Source organism: Prionailurus bengalensis, chromosome A1 (assembly GCF_016509475.1).
Source record: "Prionailurus bengalensis isolate Pbe53 chromosome A1, Fcat_Pben_1.1_paternal_pri, whole genome shotgun sequence".
NCBI classification, from domain to species: domain Eukaryota; kingdom Metazoa; phylum Chordata; class Mammalia; order Carnivora; family Felidae; genus Prionailurus; species Prionailurus bengalensis.
In genome coordinates this window covers 192292655-192308322 of record NC_057343.1, presented here as the reverse complement: position 1 = coordinate 192308322, position 15668 = coordinate 192292655, and the positions used below count along the sequence as shown (strand labels likewise).

Here is a 15668-nt window from a genome sequence, read left to right as displayed (position 1 = left end):
TCCTTAACACACAGTGCAGAGGCATGCTTCCCTGCCTTTTCGGGGGAAGTATCTTCTGTTTGGGCTACTTTTCTCCATCTGCCTGATGCTCCTATAGCTGCCTGGGAAAACCCTGGATCCTCCTGTAACTCCATTTCTCTGTTTCTTATTACACTCATTACCCAAGATAAGAATTTTTGCCTGTACTTCCCAGACAGACTCCCTTTGAGAAGACTGAGTGCTGAATCTTTTTAGAGATTATGGTTCTAAGAGGTATCCAGGGTCCCTTTGGTCCTAAGTCCAAGTGACCACAATTGCTATTTGTTGATGTGCATGTTCTGTGATGTTTTTATTTTGTAATTCATGAACTTACAAAGTGGAGAAACTTTTGTTTTGCAGTGTTAAATAAGACTGAGGCTAGGCCAGTAGAATGGAGAATAAAGATGGAAAAGACATTTAAAAGATGGTGTTGAATAAATACCTCAACTACTGGTTGGATGTAGGAGACAAGGGGTTGGAAGATATGCTGGAACATTCTCAGGTTCTGGCTGGTGAGATAGTTGGATGGTGGGGGTCCAAAGAGCAAGAAAGAATTGATTACTTTCCCATTGGAACCTAGCTGCAACTCATGTACCCCCTAACCCCCTATTTCTGTGTTTTTTTGCCTAATCTCTTATGAAGTTAATTTATAGAACCTGAAAGATTTTGGGGTGAATGTGGTGGAAAATATGAACTCAAATCTTTAAAACTGGCATCATACACATATGGCTTCTAGAGTGTGCTTTATTTGGCAAGCTTAATAGGGAAAGGTATATGTAAATGTATATTGAGTGACAATTCACTTTGATTGTATGTGAGCTTGGGGAGCAATATGACAGTAAGGTAATAATCTATTTGAAATAGGCTATTTCCTGTAGTTAACTAAATTGATTGCCAAAGTTGAGAGTTCTTAAAGCTTTACCAAACCAAGTACTTACTGAGTTGAGAATAATGCCATTATTAGCCATAATTGGTGCTTTATAATAGTAATGCATTTGAGCAAATAGAGCTGAAGTGTCAGAAAATTGATCTTTCCCTGCAAGTTAAAAGCATATTTTTCCATCAATCACAGTATAAAACCTATTCTTTTAGAATTATAATTCTATTCCACAAATAGTAATTTACTGACAGTGAAGATCGTGAGAAAGAGTAAGGTATTAACCAATTTTATATTGGAGAATGTAGGGTGAAAGAGCAAAGGGAATCAGTGGGATAAGAGTCAAGCATTTTATGCATGGATTTTAAAATATCATCAACAGAAAAGAGTGATTATTTTGTACATCTAAAATGTTCAATAATTTGCAATTTGGGAAAGTTGACAGTGTAATCAAACCTTCTGAGTAAGAATGAACCAAGAGAATGATGTCATATGAAGGTATTTCTAGGATTTGGCAATTTATCCAAGATTGGATATCCAGAATTTTACTCTGTAGTCAGACTTCTGTGCCATCCCCAAGGATATACGCTGCAAGAACCCTTCCGTTAGAGCAATCTGGACAAACATCTAACCAAGTTTTCTTGATCCCAGATGTAAATCAGAAGACAAGTGGTTTTGCTCTCCTATGCTCTTAGCAGAATATTCTGATGTTCGTTATAAGGCAGGTGGGCAAGGTTACACTTGTATTCTCAGTTTTCCCCTCCATGGAAGAGTGTATGGCTTACCAATACTGTGACCCATAAGTCAAACTATCCTAGTTCATCCCACACTGTGCTGCCCAAGGGAACTACTATTTACTACACATTTATTCTTTTTTTTTTTTTATTTTTTTTCAACGTTTATTTATTTTTGGGACAGAGAGAGACAGAGCATGAACGGGGCAGGGGCAGAGAGAGAGGGAGACACAGAATCGGAAACAGGCTCCAGGCTCTGAGCCATCAGCCCAGAGCCTGACGCGGGGCTCGAACTCCCGGACCGCGAGATCATGACCTGGCTGAAGTCGGACGCTTAACCGACTGCGCCACCCAGGCGCCCCATACACATTTATTCTTTTAGTTCATTCTGTTAGTCACTGTGCTTGGCCCTTAAAATATATATCTCATTTAATTCTCACAACAACTATAAATTAGGTATTGTCTCCATTTTAATAAAAAAAATGCTCAGAGAAGTTAAGTGACATGTTGGAAGACACACAGCTAAGATGTAAAAGAGCTAGTGTTTGCCTTCAAAGCCCAACCCTTTCCACTACACTGAACCTCCTCCTTCTTTTTTTTTCAATATGAGATTTATTGTCAAATTGGTTTCCATACAACACCCAGTGCTCATCCCAACAGGTGCCCTCCTCAATGCTCATCACCCGCTCTCCCCTCCCTCCCATCCCCCGCTCTCCCCTCCCTCCCATCCCCCATCAACCCTCAGTTTATTCTCAGTTTTTAAGAGTCTCTCATGAACCTCCTCCTTCTAATTGCGCTAGTGATCTGGCTCTTCAACAAAACTCTAAAGCTGGCAAAATGGGCACTATCTTTGTTGCCCACCCTCTCTCATCTGAACCAGAAACTTCCCTCCCATCTGAGATAGCCATTGGTGTTTGCTGTGCCAAGTAGTTCCCTGATAGTTGTGAATGTTCAGTCCTCATCTTCTTTCTCTTGGCACTGTCTCTTATGACCCCCTCCCTCCACTGTCTCAACCTTCTGATTTATCCCCTTGTTGTGTTCATGTAAACATTTAATATAAACTTAATAATGATTTCTGTGTCATAGGTTGACATGAAGACTCAGTGAGTTCATTTGTGTTAAGCATTTATGGCAGCCTCTGGCCCACAGAAAGGCTCGATATTGGCAACAGAAAGTCGTAAGAGACCCTACATCATAGTGGAGTGGTTAAGGGCTCACACACTCCGGAGAGAGATGCTCTAGATAGAGATCTGGCTTCTGTTTCGTACTTTGTCAGGTTCCTCGGCCTTCTGTGCTGCAGTTTCCTGGGAGTAAGAGCACCTACCTCTTCATAGGATTCTTGTGAATAATACATGAGGTGATGAGTCCAAGCTATTTAGAATGGAGCTTGGCACATGTTAAGTTATGGTAGCGGTTGCTATCACCATCAACATCATAACTTTTTGAAGGCTTATTTTGTGCCAGGCACTGTACTGTTGTAATTTGTAAGTATTACCTAACTTAACCCTTCTGTGAATAGATGATAATAGGGTACCAACTTCACAAGGTGGTAGCTTGATCTGTGATCACACAGGTCTAAGGCGGCACAGTAAAGATTTGAATCCAAGCAGTCTGCCTCTGGAACCTGGTCTGTTAGCCAATGTGGGGCAACACAAATAGTTCTAGCATGAGGGGGATCCTGGCTGGCTCAGTTGGTGGAGCAGGGGACTCTTGATCTCATGGTTATAAGTTCAAGCCCCACACTGGGTGAAGAGATGATTACTTTAAAAAGTAGGAGAGCACCTGGGTGGCTCAGTCAAGCATCGGACTTTTGATCTCAGCTCAAGTCTTGGTCTCAGGGTTGTGAGTTCGGGCCCCACTTAGGACTCCATGTTGGGCATGGAGCCTACTTAGATAATAATAATAAAAAATAATAATAAAAAAATCTTAACATGAATGTCAGGGAACTAGATGCCTAGTCGGCAATGAACTACATCACTTCCCCCCCTCCCCCGAGACTCAGTATAGAAATGAATGCATTGAAGTAGGTATCTATAAGACCACAGGTATCTTTCTGTTAGAACACTATGGTTTTGTCTTTTGGATTTTGCCTTGACCATGTGTGATCTCATTCTGTAGAAGACTGCTGCTACTGCCAGTACATTCTAACAACCCAGTCCAAATAATGTGGCTCTGAAGACCTCCCAAAATACTCAGTATTGATCATCTAAAATATCATTTAGCAGAAGTGGTTAGTAAGTGATAAAATTTAAAAGGTTTGGGAATTATGAATAGATGGCCTGATCTCTTAGCACAATTGAGTATGAAATCATTCATTGTTAGACAAAATAAAAGCTTAGGAGTCACCTCACCAGACCTCCTCATTTTGCAGATGATGGAACCAAAGTGGAGAGTGAGGTTGCCTGACCCAGCTGCATTGCCCTAACTATGCCAGGGAACTTCTCAGGAGCAGGGATTATGTTCTATTTATCTTTGTAACCTCAACCCGGTTCCAGTACCCAGTCAGCTTTCAGTATGTGCTTGTCAAATTTAAATTGCCTTTGTGCCGATACATGCAAAGATACTGGATGTCCAGTACCTGGTCAGTGCAGGTCACATGGTAGGTCCTCAGTAAATTGTAGTTTTCTATACCTTGTTTAATAGATACCTTAACTTATATTTCTCTTTTCCTTCATTAAAATGATAATAGTCAAACCATTTTGTACATGGTTATATAAGAAATGAAATGTCTATTTGTTTAATAAAAACTCAGAACTTAATATTTTTCCCATATAATCTTCATAAACACCCTATGAGTTTGGCACCACTTTTCCCCTGTTTTACAGGTGGGGGAGCAGAGAGTCCAAGAAGTATGATAACTTGCCCCAAGGTCATGCTGTCAGTAAGCCCTGAAGCTGGAGTTGGGTCACAGGGAGTCTGGCTCTCGAGCCCATACCCTTAATCAGGACACTACACTGTCCATTTTCCAAGTGCTATTTTTCATGAAGACAAATTGAATTTGTTCAGTGCAATGTCTAAAACATGATTTATTTACCCCAAAGTAAGATAAAGATCCACTGAGGGTCAAAGGAAGGCATTCTAATACTTGTAAATTGGACACATTGTAAAACAGTAAAAGCCAGAGAGAACGGCCAGTGTGTTCCTTACCTCAGAGCGCCGACATATCATCTGTTTGGAGAAAGCTCAAGGAACTGCGACCTAGTCAAACTAACTCAAGTAGAGGGGAGTGAGGACACACATGCTCCCGGGAGGAGAGAGGAATCTCATGGTTAGATGGGAGCACCTCACAGCAGAGACACCTAGAGTGCTGTCAGGAATCAAGCCTGCTCTGGGAATGTCCACCCTCTGGCTTTACAGGGTCACATGACATCCATCTTGCCCTGAGACATTCGTTGCTATTTGCAGGCCAGATTCCTTCTGCCTTGGTTGTGCCATCACGTTTTCTGCTTCTTTGCAACTTAAGCACACATCTGCCCTTGGCCTTCCCTTTAAAATGGCCCTTCCTCCAGCTCCCGCCTGTACCTGCCCCAGTCTCTTGTTACCCAGGTGGAATCCCAGAGAGGGAAGTGCATTGGCCCAGCAGATGCTGCACATCGCATTGTGACGTGTTTGCATGCCTAGAGACTCAGTAAGATGCCCCATCAGCTGTGTCCTGGCAGCACAAAGTCACGCAGTTCTCAGAGTTCAGCTCTTTCGGCAGCCTGGCCAGGATTCCCTCCCATTAGGTCGGAAATACACTCAAAAAGCCTATCTACCTTGGATCTTCTGTAAACATTGCCTCTTTTAAGCTTTTCTCTTTCTTCTCCTTTATTCTCTGGAATCTTCCCCTATTAAGCTGATGACTCTTTCTTTTGTATTGTGCTTTCCTGCTGTCAAGCAGTGGGGGGTGGGGGGGGGGACATGCAGTCCTGTACTTATTTATTTTCCTGTCCCTCCCTCCTACTAGGCTATGAGTTCCAGAAGACGGGAACCTTAAACTATTCATATTTGAGCCCACAAGTTTAAGCACCGTGCTTAGCACATAGTCTTTAAAATGTTTATTGAATAAATGAATGGGAAAAAATCATGAATAGCCTGTCACTTTAAATTAAAATGTGTAAAGATGGGTTAATAGAGCTTTATATGGCTTTTAAAATGAACTATTAGTTCATTTATTAAGGTAGACAGATCATAAATGAGATGAGTACTCGAATTTGATTATGAAAAGGTATTTTTAATACAGACACTCCCTCCTGTGTATCAGCTACCTGCTACATTTTAATTACATGAAAAGAGAAGGGTAATAATGGAGTGTGAAACAGAACTGAAGCAGGAGATGTCATCCTAGTTAATATACAGATTTGCTCAGCAAATGAAAGAAAATGATATTATTGGCTTCAGTTAGACTTTTCGTTTATTGCTGTTAGTGAATATACCGTGTGTGTGAGTAGCATCCACTTCAGTTTCTATATTGAAAATATCATGCTTCTGACTCTCAGTGCTTTGACTCCTGTGGTCACTTTTTATCCATTAGCTCAAATTCATTGGCCTGAAAGTTGCCAAAATGTTATTTTTTTTAAGGCAGCATGAAAACTGTGAAGCAGAAAAACAAAAGACAAAAGTCACCTGTTCTATCAGTCCTGGGATATGGCTCCATAATGTCCTATTTGCTTTGAAGCCTGCTGTGTTTTATACCTTTATAAGAATGAAAATCTTCGAGGATGATTTTAGTCATTGTGACTGCTGCAAAATGCTATAAGCCAAGCTTGTTACAAATTTATGTTCTAAACATAACATGTTTAGAACATAACATGTTCTAAAACATGTTCTAAACATTAACATGTGTTCTAAAAATTACAAATATTTTAACAGAGTATCAATAAAGGAGTCAGCTAAAGCTAGAAGATACTGAGAAACTTCTTAAGTTGACTGTAACACGATGGCTAAGGACTTCTGAGTCATGTTGAAAGCAGAGAACCCCATGATGGCAGCCTGGAAGCGGTGTGTTAAGCCTGGTTGGGAAACCTCAGACACTAGGGCTCCAGCTTTGAGAGCTCAGGCCCCTGGAGACAAAAGATGGGGTGGGGAAGGAAAAGAGTGGAAGCCGATGCTCAAAACGTCCAAAAGAATGCAAATCGTAGAGACTCTCAGTGCAAATCGTAGACACTCTCAGGAGGTCAGACTGAGAAACTTGAGCTCTAATTACAAACGAAGGACTATGTAATGTTAGCCTAGGATAATACCCATGACCTTTGCCACTTACTACTATTTTCATATACTCAGAATTTGTTGTGAATGATTCTGGAATTGAGAAAAATTGAGAATGTCTGCAATCGCCCTGGAAATATTTTTGTCTTCATACATCACGCGTAGCTGCTCACACATGGAGTTTCAGATCTTATAGGTCGTGTGGCTGTTACCGTTCTGTTACTCAGAACTCTGAATTACTCTCAAAATTGGAAGTTATGGCCAGATCTTAGAGCACTGCTCACTATCACTGAGGCACTAAGCAATCATAGGAGAGAAGTTTTGAATCTCAAGGGAGTATGTTACTACAGAGAACTTGATTGAAGGACTCTTCCACCATAGGCAGGGGCTATTCAGACTGAAGAAGAAAACATGGTAACTACGAGGAGGTTTCAGGGCACTTGAGTTGCCTGAGAATTATTAGGGTACTCTGAGCTCAGAGTAGTTTTGTAAATGCTTTGTCTAGAACTGTACTGTCTGATATGGAATTAAAATTAAATAGCATTAAAAATTCAGTTACTTGTGGGGCGCCTGGGTGGCTTAGTCGGTTAAGTGGCCGACTTCAGCTCAGGTCATGATCTTGCGGTCTGTGAGTTCGAGCCCCGCGTCGGGCTCTGGGCTGATGGCTCAGAGCCTGGAGCCTGTTTCAGATTCTGTGTTTCCCTCTCTCTCTGCCCCTCCCCCGTTCATGCTCTGTCTCTCTGTCTCAAAAATAAATAAACGTTAAAAAAAAATTCAGTTCCTTGGTCACACGGGTCACATCACAAATATGCAACAGCTACACGGGCTAGTAGCTACTCTCATCAACAGAGCAGATAGAAGACATTGCCATCATTGCAGAAGTTCTTTGTTATAAAACAGGTCTAGAATCTACTAACCTGCCTTTTGGATAGGTCAGATCTTTCAATGTTTATTTATTTATTTTTTTGGGACAGAGAGAGACAGAGCATGAACGGGGGAGGGGCAGAGAGAGAGGGAGACACAGAATCGGAAACAGGCTCCAGGCTCTGAGCCATCAGCCCAGAGCCCGACGCGGGGCTCGAACTCACGGACCGCGAGATCGTGACCTGGCTGAAGTCGGACGCTTAACCGACTGCGCCACCCAGGCACCCCATGGATAGGTCAGATCTTTGAACAAAAAAGTTTTTTATTTCTCTCTGTACAGTAATTTTTGCTTTTTATTTCTGTGTCCTAGACAATGTTTAGGACCTGGAGCCATGGGAGTAGGGTAGAAAAAAAGCGAACAAATAAAACTCAATTCAACAGAAAGAGAAGAAAGTGTCTCATAACCTGATGAGCAAATGGCTCCAAATAACTGGTTAAAACATCCTTGGTCCTTTTCCACCACCCCCCCCCCCTCCTCTCAGTCCCCTCTCCTCCTTTCAGTACTCCTAACTGGGAAGGTAGTAAGACTATGATAGATTTTCATCTTGTTTTGAAGATCAGGGTGGCTCATTGTTGGGCAAAAATCTCTGTTGAGAGGGGAGGGTCTGGACCATTTCTGAACCTTATTGTCTCAATCTGTAAAATATGCAGTTCAGACCAGATGAAATACAAGGTCATCCCTCCAGACCTTAGATAGTTTCTATATATTTTTAAAAATTTTTTAATGTTTATTTATTTTTGAGAGAGAGGGAGAGGGAGAGGGAGAGAGAGGGAGAGAGAGAGCGCGCACGCGTACACAAGTTGAGAGAGAGAGGGAGACACAGAATCTGAAGCAGGCTCCAGGCTCTGAGCTATCAGCACAGAGTCCGATGTGGGGCTCAAACCCATGAACCTCTCAAGATCATGACCTGAGCTGAAGTTGGAGGCTTAACCAACTGAGCCGCTCAGGTGCCCCAGACAGTTTCCATAATTAATGACTGCTTCCTCCGACTCTTTGACTCAGAAAGACAGAGATTTAACCTTTTTTTTTTCCTTTAGAAGTGTGTGTGTGTGTGTGTGTGTGTGTGTGTCTGTGTGTGCGTGCTCACACTATATTTAGATAAAAATCCAAGATGCTAAGTGTCAGGGAGTATATCTCATGGGCCTTTAAATTTTTTTTTTAATTTTTATTCATTCAATTATTTAATGAATGGATTTACTGGATTATTTAATTGGTCTCATTATCTTTTGCTACCCAACAAACCACCCCCGAACCCAATGGCTTAATGTAATAGCAGGAATTAATTTTGTTTTGCAATCTCCAATTTGAATGGGGGTCAAGGGGAATGGATTCTCTCTGCTTCCTGATATCTGGCATCTGAGTTGGGAGGACTCAAAGGCTGGGCTTGGCTGAAGAGCTATAGCTGGAATTATCTAGAGGTATATTTACTTCCTGCGTGGCCACATCTGTGAACTTGGACCTCAGCAAACCAGAAAATCTGTACACGGCCCACCATATCAGCTAATTTGGGCTTTTAATCCATGTGGCAGCTGGGTTCCAGAATGTGTGTTTTACACATCCTTACACAAGATGGGAGTGTGTATTGCTGTTAGGACCTAGACTCAGATGTTGGGTAGCATCACTTGTGATTTAGTCTGTTGGTGAAGGTAGACACAAAATCCTGTTTAGATTCAAGGGAAGGGCATACGGATGGTACCTTTCCATGGGGGAGTTGCAAGGTTCTAGAAAAGAATGTCGGACAGGAGATTGTAGTGGGTTGAATGGTGGCCCCCAGATGATATGCCCTTGGCTTAATCCCTGGAACCTGTACATGTTACCATATTTGACTTTATCTCAATTAAAGATCTTAATATGAGGAGATCATCCTGTATTACGTAGTTGGGCCCTAAATCCAGTGACACATATCCTTATAAGAGGCAGGCAGAGGAAGATTTGACACAGAAGAGGAGCAGGCAGTACGACCACAGAGGCAGAGATTGGAATGATGCCCCCACATGGGACGTCAATAGCCTCTGGAAGATGAAAAAGTCAAAGAATGAATTCTCCTCTAGGCGTCCAGTGGAAGGACAACCCTGCTGACACCTTGGTGTCAGACATCTAGCTTCTAGAACTGTGAGGTAGTATTTTTTTCAATGTGTTAAGCCATCGGTTTTATGGTAATTTGTTATGACAGTCACAGGAAACCAGTACAGATTGTGTTGTGGCCATCCTTGGAAAGTAGTTTGTCATAACAGCACACACAACAACTGACAATAACCATGCAAACACCATAGCTTGTATTGAGCACAGTGAGAAGTGCCTACTCTGTTATCTCTTATTCTTCACACTGACCCTTTGAGGAGGTCCTCTTATCTCTCCTTTATATATGATGCAGCAAAAGCGTATACAGCTTGCTTAACCTGCCGACTTCATCAGCTAGTGAGTAGCAGGGGCAGCCTGTGGATCCAGGTGTGTCTGACTTCAGAGTCTTGGCTTTTCACTTTGTCTGGTGATGTTTGCTGTCAAAAAAAAAGTAGATGTGTCATTAGCTAGTAATGTATTTAGTTGTATAATGTTTAATGGCAGTGATGGTTAGTGTGTAGCTACAAGTGATAAGGAATGGCATTTTAAAACTACTTTGGTATGGTTCAGCCATTGACTACTCAAGCAGTTTTATCCTCATAAATATCTATGTATCTATACATCTATATAGATCGATATAAGTCTATATATAGATATAGATATATTTTAGAAAGAGAGAGCACGTGAGTGAGGGAGAGGGGCGGAGGAAAAGAGAGAGTATCCTAAGCAGGTGGAGCCAAATACACGGGTCTGTCCCTTAGCACTGGGATCATGACCTGAGCCAAAATCAAGAGTCAGACGCTCGACCCACTGAGACACCCAGGCACCCCTGTATTCGTGAATATTTTAGGGAGTCATATTAACTCCATAACTGGTTCTTGTGGTATAAGAATCATTTTTGGTTGCTTTTGTGTGTTACTTTTTTGCCTTCACTAAGTCACATGTAAATAACCACTTGGTGCTTTGATAAATAAGGAGTTACACTAGAAAGAAATTTCTTGATAGGAGCATAGCCCTTCTATTTCATGGAGAAACCTTTTGGTTGGAATGCTTATAAACATAAAATTACACATTTTGACCAGGTTTTAATTATCAATCAACTTTGTTAAACTGAGGCCTCTTTAGCATCTCATAAAACTTGATTTTCTAATAGTAGATGCTCTGTGTTTATTATTTAAAAAATTTTAATGTTCATTTATTTTTGAGAGAGAGCACAAATGGGAGAGGGGCAGAGAGAGCAAGAGACACAGAATCCGAAGCAGGCTCCGGCTCTGAGCTGTCAGCACAGAGCTCAACGTGGGGCTCAAACTCACAAACTGCAAGATCATGACCAGAGCTGAAGTTGGATGCTTAACCTACTGAGCCACCCACGCACCCTGCTCTGTTCATTGTTAAAGAATGAGTTAGTGAGTGAAATTTAGAACCAGTTTAAGCCTTTTTTAGAAATGTTTTTATTTATTTTTGAAATAGAAAGAGAGACAGAGTGTGAGTGGGAGAGGATCAGAGAGAAGGGGAGACACAGAATCCAAAGCAGGCTCGAACTCACAAACCGTGAGATCATGAGCTGAGCTGCTGTCAGATGCTTAACTACCCAAGCCACCCAGGCACCCCAGCCTTTTATTTTATTTATTTTATTTTATTTATTTGTTTTGGGGGGGGGGAGAAAGAGAGAGAGAGAGAGAGAGAAAGGGAGAGAGAGAGAGAGCGAGCACGAGCATGAGTTGGCAAGAGGAGCAGAGGGAGAGAGAGAGGGAACCTTAAACAGGCTCCAAACTCAGCTCAGAGCCTGATGCAGGGCTCAGTCCCACAACCTTAGGATCAGGACCTGACTGAAATGAAGAGTTAGATGCTCAGCCTACTGAGCCCCTGGTGTAAAATACTGTGGAAGGACATGAGTCATTTAATACCCACTTATGAAGTACTTGGTACGACCAGAAACTGTGATGGAGCTCCTCGTGTGTAATTCCCTCCTCAAAAAACTAATAGTAAAGAGATCCATGAAATCATTACCATGTTGACATAATCATCATTTTATTTCAACAGGTGTTTTTAGATGCCTACTATATTCCAAAGGACACAATAAAAGAAAACAGAGCTTCATTCTATCCCCATAACATCCTTATGCTTTTAAAAGTTCTTTCCACCTTAGGGGCGCCTGGGTGGCGCAGTCGGTTAAGCGTCCGACTTCAGCCAGGTCACGATCTTGCGGTCTGTGAGTTCGAGCCCCGCGTCGGGCTCTGGGCTGATGGCTCAGAGCCTGGAGCCTGTTTCTGATTCTGTGTCTCCCTCTCTCTCTGCCCTTCCCCCGTTCATGCTCTCTTTCTGTCCCATAAATAAATAAACGTTGAAAAAAAAATAAAAAATAAAATAAAAAAAAAAAGTTCTTTCCACCTTAGAAAGCCTGTTCACATCTACTGCATTATGTGGTCCTTTACAAACATCCTCCCAGGAGAGACATGGCAGGGGTAATTGACTTTTGCCCTTTGATTGAAGGGGCAGCCAAGGCTCCGTGATCTGCTTAAGGTCTCCTGTCTATTAAGTGCTATAGTCAACCTCCCAACTTTAGAATACATGAGAATGGATAATGAGCAATAGAACACAGCAGTTAACTTTTCCAGATTCAGGCAAGTCATAGAACCATTGTTTGTGGGATAAATGGGAAGAGGCTCAGCACATTCTTGTTCCTTGTGTGGCCATTAAATTTGGGTTGGCCAATGTCGAGGAGTTTGAGCCATTAATGCAGAAGAGTGTAATTAGCCATGTTAAGTAAGCATATATTCTCTCTCTGACAAATCTCTTCATTCAAGATAAGAGGGGGACATATGTCCCTAAAACCCAGAGATAGAGGAAAATGATCATTTGGGTCACTCCATCACTCACTGGGTTAAACCAGCTTCATGTCATGCCTTGTTGGTTGCTCATGCATCATTTTAGAAATGAATGCTTTATACTTCACATAAGCAATGTCAGATATTCTCATTTGAAACCTGCCTTGCAGTTTGGCAAGGAGGATTTCATGAGAGTGGGGATAATTTGTGTCTTGTTTATTTACCGATGGAGAGCCTTGTGCTTCTGACTTTCATGGTTTTCTTTGAAAAATAGTTTCCTGGTCCCAATTAGGTGAGTGGTTCCTATTTGAAATTCTCAGCTCTTCAAATCTGTTGTCAGTCTAGTTGCTATCTGGTTATAGCCTAGTGAATGAATAACCATTATTTACTCAGTACATGTTTATCAATCTCTTCCTGTTGTCTAAGCACTGTACTAGGTGCTATAGGTACAACAGTGAACAATAGCAAATGCAGTCCCTGCCTCAAGGAGCTTGCTGTCTGGTCAGGGAGATAAGCAGTAATCACATGGTCAAACAAATAAATGTAAAAATTACCCTGTGATAAGTGGATGCTGTAAAAATTTATGAAGGGGAGAGGCACCTGGGTGGCTCAGTCCATTGGTCATCTGACTCTTGATCTTGGTGCAGGTCATGATCTCATAGTTTGTGAGTTCAATCCCTGGGTTGGGCTCTGTGCAGACAGTACAAAATCTGCTTCCTGCTTGGGATTCTCTCTCCCTCTCCCTCTCTCCCTCTCTCCCTCTCTCCCTTACTCCCTTTCTCCCGTGCCTCTCTCTGTCTCTCTCTCTCCATCTCTCTCTCCCTCTCTCCCTCTCCCTCTCTCCACTGCTTGTGCGCTCTCTCTCTCTCTCTCTCTCTCTCTCTTTCTCTCAAAACTAAATACATAAACTTTAAAAATGTATAATGTATGAAGGGTGATTTGGCATAATCAAAGAGGGGACTTTCAGGACAAGGTGACCGCATAGATGCTAAAGGTGAAACTGAACAAAGCAAGATAATGGAAAAAGATAAAAACAATCTAGTAATGTTGTATGAGGATCCCTAGAAAATCTGAGAGCAATGGTTCCCTTTGAGGGGAGAGTTGGATGGTGGTAGGGGGTGGGGTGTCAAGGTGAGTGCGAGAGGCTGATGGAAGGTGCCTTTCCTTGTCATGGTATTTTGTTGAACATTTTTCAAGGAATGTGTGCTTATGTAATATTTGTGGGGCTCAAAAGTAAAAATAAGGAGGTAAAAGGAAAAAGAGAAGAAAAGTCATAAATAGAAAAAAAGGTATAGCATATACTTACTTTCTTTAAGGACAATTTAGCATCTTCATGGTCAAATTAGGGACCTCAGTTGTTAGGATGAATACAAACTATAGTTCCCCACACTTAATACAAATACTTACTGCATTCCAAACGGTAGCCTGTTTATAATAGGACTTTGCTTTCTTCATTGGCACAAAGCAGTATTTGGCTACTCACAGGTACATTGTAGATTTCCAAATGGATTATTGCCACTAGTACAATGGACATGTATTGAGATTATTATTATTATTATTTGTGCCAGGCATGGTACTGGGCACTTAACGTGGGTATTTACTGTGCACTTAAACATAAAATTTAATTGTACCCTTTCCCAGATGAGGAAGTTGAGGTTTCGAAGAGAGGTCAAGTCACTTTCTCATGGTTACAATCAGTGACAGACCTGGAACATGAAGGCAATATGAACCCAGAATGCCTCATAACTATGCCATATATTCTCCCATGATACCCTGCAAGCTGAAAGGTCACTGTCTTTGTTCCTCAGGGCCCCCAGTCCCCAGGCTTGTGACATTACTGTAATTGTTCAAAGAGTCAACAGCAGAGTACATGAAGAATGCTGATGGTCTGCAGTATCTCAAAGATGAACCGATCTCTAGAACCTTCTAAATGTCTGTACATTAGGATGAATACTTTTCGTTCCCAACTGGTGGTATGCCTCCCACACAGTTTATTGAGAAATTGTCTTCTCTTTGTTTTCTAATGGACTTTATTGATTCTTTTCTCTCATATGGGACGAATCACTTATTGAACTTAGAGAGGTTAAGAGGCCTCACAACCAGCAACCTTAATTATGTTGGAGCAAATCCTCTCAGTCCATCCAGACCACCCAGCTTCTTGGCTCATTTTCCATCACACACTGATTGGCCACAGTTGTTCTGAAGTGATGGCACCAGCCGATGATTTAGAAGGATGCTGATGTGTGAAAAAAATGTGGTGTTAGAGGCAGTGTGGTTTAATGGCTTTAGAGAAGACAGACGTGGATTCAAACCTCAACTCTGGTACTGATGAGCCGGGGTGATATTGGGAAAGTAGCTTAACATCTCTGAGCCTTGATTTTCTCATCTGTAGTAATGGGACTCATAACACCTGCTTTACAGAGTTGTGAGGAAGATTGAACCTGAAGGTAGAGCTAAGTAGACAACCAGTAAATGCTTGCGATTATTAATGTCAACTTGAGCACTTGGAGAATTGCCTTGCAAAGAGGAGGAGATTTGGTTGCTAAAATTTAGCCTAGAGTCATGAGCTCCCTTTTAAAGAAATGACTAATGGAGCCTTAAAAGTGTATTTAACTTGGGTGTGGCTGAAAAATTATTATTGCTGTAAGAGTTACAGTCGATCCAGTATTTTATATGTGCGCATTATTGCTGATTCAACTTAGAACTGCATGAAACACAGGAAACTATAACCATTCTCATGGATGAGACAGCCTATAAAGGAGCAGACGACTAAATAAACAAAGTAATTGTGTATCACGAGGTGTCCTCTGAACAAAATAAAGAGATGCAACAATGTGCTTGAGATACAGGTGAGCTTATGTCTCTCTGGAGAGGTAGATTTGAGTAGAAGCCTGAAGAACAAGATCAAGACAGCCATGGAAAGGGCTGAGGGAGGTTGCAGCCAGAGTGAGAGGTGTGTGCAAAGACCCTGAGGGGGAAAGGCATGAGCCAGACAGTCTCTGTGTGGTGGGAAGTGGGAGTGGCTATTCAGCCTTCAC

General features: G+C 41.8%; 1 protein-coding gene across 3 annotated transcripts in view; it reads left to right on the top strand.

The window, feature by feature from the left end:
* SGCD (sarcoglycan delta) overlaps positions 1-15668 on the top strand; it is a 564070-nt gene that overhangs the window by 192949 nt on the left and 355453 nt on the right. The window lies entirely within an intron of this gene.